The 3,170-nt window shown below is 47.6% G+C and overlaps 1 non-coding gene across 1 annotated transcript; it reads left to right on the forward strand.

The window, feature by feature from the left end:
- Nucleotides 1-2,684: 2,684 nt before the first annotated feature.
- Nucleotides 2,685-2,791, forward strand: LOC144706235 (small nucleolar RNA R71). Its single transcript, XR_013582206.1, has one exon. It is a non-coding gene; the product is annotated as a small nucleolar RNA R71 (small nucleolar RNA).
- Nucleotides 2,792-3,170: the final 379 nt, after the last annotated feature.

Below are 3,170 nucleotides of genomic sequence, written 5' to 3' on the forward strand. Positions count from 1 at the left end.
CTCTCCCCTTGAAATCCACGCCGTGCTGTGCGGCATGAAACTCTCCTTTATCTCCTACACAAATTCTTTGTATGTCTAGGGTGGCCAACTCCCACATTCTTCCCGCTATCGCCACCACGACTTTGCCTCATATGTGAGGAAGTTACTAGCCTATAGGATTTTGCTTTCTTTCATCCGAGTGATGTCCTTAGCCAAAGTACCGGTCACAGTCGTATAGCAAATCTGCCACTACTTCTTCCCAGCGGGAATCGTCAAACCGCAGATTGGAGAGTGAGTGCTTCCTCCCTATGTCGTTGCTGGGACAACTGCTAGTGTCTTATTCCAGCCTTTCCATCGGAAGCTTTAAGGTCAGGACCATCTCGGTCAGCTGTCGGATGGTGTCATCGCGTTGTCTGATTGTTTCCTCGAGGACATCTTGCCTCTGGCATGTCTCCACCAGCAAGTCTTTTATGTCTGACTTCAGTTCGTCGTAGTTCTTGTCGACGTGGGTCTTCAAACCCATTACATTCTTATGCAGCAGGTGATTAGTCAGCCTCTGCTCCTCCTTTTGCCGTCTCTCCTCGCGCAACTATGCGCGGAAAGGCTCCATCTCCTCAACCAGAATTCAGAAGCACAGGGGGAGGCGATCCAACCAGGCTTTGATACCAGTTGTCACCCGGTCAAATCTTGAGCTAGGTCTCTTGCTCGAAATTGGGGTGTGCCGGCCTCAGTGCTTGGGGCAGAACACTTAGCAGCCTTGATCTCTTCCAGCAGAAGCTCTTGCAATTGCTTAAGATCACATAGAAGGGGTTAGACGAGATGGTGGTGCTAGGCACCATTAGTGAATAAGGTCATTGCATTAGTATCATAAAGAGTACATCATGGATACATGGGGGAAGACGAAGGGTGTTACAACGAAAGAGACGGGGCACCTGGCACCAAGGTAATGTCGCCACACCGCCTCGGGGCTGCCGCTCCGCGCGCACGGCCACTATGCCGCTACACAAGTGCGCCGGGCTGGGCGTCGCATGCCCTCGGGCCTGGTAATCACACACGCCGCTGGCACCCGTGTCAACAATCTAACGCTCAGCCTACGCGACGGCGCTGCATTCAACGCCCCCGAGCTACGCGTAGGAACGCTACGCGCCCACTATGCCTTCTCGACGCTCTCTGTGCGCCACATGCCTTAGTCTCCTGGCGGGATTTCTCCCAGCCGCGCGCCCTGCACAAGCAATGCGCACGCTACCGCGCGGCCACTGCGCGGCACCCCGCACAACTCCGCGCACTATACCCGCGGCACGCCACCCGGCTTACGCGTCCCGCACCCTCGCGCAGTGCTTCTCGCTCCCGCGTGCAGCGCTGGACGCTGACGGGTAGCATTGGCCCCCGCGCGTGGCGCCTGGCTTTGGTGCGTGATGCTTGGCACGTGCGCGCACACGCCGATCAGCCCGCACGCCAAGCACGCGCGGATCGTTCATGATCCGGCCCGCCTTGGCAGGGACGGTCACGTGCACAGTCTGTAGTGTATCACCACGTACAGCGGCAATGGCCTAATAGATCAGGTATTTGGGCATCGTTACCCATTATGACTCGGTCCTTAAAATGTCATGAGCCAAAATACACGAACAGTTCCTCCCAACAATCACGCAGGCCTCTGGAAAAGGAATGCCGCCTAGTTAGGGGCCTAACAGATGGCCTTAGTTATTTTAAGAGCAGTGGGATACAGGACTGGTGAGGAAGAGGGATCTAAGAGGTCTTTACATGGTCCAGGTTCTTCCTCATCTACCTTTTCATCTCATCTATCCTTCTTTGGATCCTTAAGTTCTTTGTCATTTCTTAATTGAGAAATGGATTGAATATCTTCTTGATCCACCTCTATGTTTTTTATTTCTAAATCATGAACTTCACTATCAACAACACAAATATTTATAGGATTAATGCAAGGTTGTGTTGGGAAATGACCTAAATGGGAGTTGGGGTCAACTCCCTTACCTCCAATTTCTCCTTGGTTGTTTTGAAGAGTGCCCACCAGAACCTTGATCTGCTGCTAATTCTCCATAGTAGCTTTAATTTGTAGCTCCATGAATTGTGCTAACCCGTGTATAATGGAACTCATCTGGTCTAAAGGTTTAGTTGTACCTTGAGCCTGTGACACTTGTGGATTTGGAGCTTGATAAGGAGGCACTTCGTAGGTTGTGGAGGTTTCATGCAAGATAGGCCATGATGGACAGGTGGTTGAGTTTAAAATGTGGGCTTGGCAAGTTGGTTTAAGCCAGATCTTTGAGAAAAGGCCTTAGAGTTTTGTTGCCCACTCAATGGTTGTTGATTGGAGTAGATCACTTGTAGTTCTTCTAGTTGCTGACATGCTCCATTTTCATGATCTTTGCTGCCATTGAACAGATCTTTGCGAACACTAATGGTAAGTTATGCTGAACTAGTCCTTTTACTATGGTAGTTAGCTATTTTAATTGCTGTGGGACTCCTTTGTCCTCTCTTTCTTGAAAAGATGATACATTTCTTCTAAGTTGCCTTCCATTATTTCTTGCATCAATTTTTTGCAAATCAATTCAGCAACTCTTTCAATAATTTCCATCACCTCATCCTCATAGGCATTATAAAAATATCCCCGAGCAGATTGATCTCCTTTAAGTTGGTTCTCCTCACTTAGTCCTTCATAGGAAATTTTAGCTAACTTGGAGTCCTAGATATCACGGTGAGGACATTTTCTACATAAATCATTGAAGCTCTCCCAAGCCTCACTAAAATTTTCATCTTCGTGTTGACAATACTTCTCAATCTCCCTAATGCATGCCTTAGTTCTAGAGTGAGGGAAACATTTAAGTAAAAACTTACTTGCAATTTCTTCCCAACAAGAAAAGGTTACTCCCAATTTCATATACCAATCTTTTGCTTTGTCCTCTAGAACATGATGAAAGTAAAACATCTAAACATGATCGGTTGAAATTCCGGGCATGCATTGAGATGTGAAAATCATGGTATAATTGTCTCAGAAATAATATGGATTTTCATGGTACTTTCCAAAGAATTTAGGAAGGTAATTAAGTAAGGTATTATCAACTTTGAATCTAACTCCATCTGGTAGATTTAAAGCAATAGATGTAGATTTTGACGTAGGACGGCTATGGAACGGACGACTGAGGAATGGACGACTGGGTTGACAGGATAGACTA

The sequence above is a fragment of the Wolffia australiana genome, chromosome 7, assembly GCF_029677425.1.
Source record: "Wolffia australiana isolate 7733 chromosome 7, ASM2967742v1".
Lineage (NCBI taxonomy): Eukaryota > Viridiplantae > Streptophyta > Magnoliopsida > Alismatales > Araceae > Wolffia > Wolffia australiana.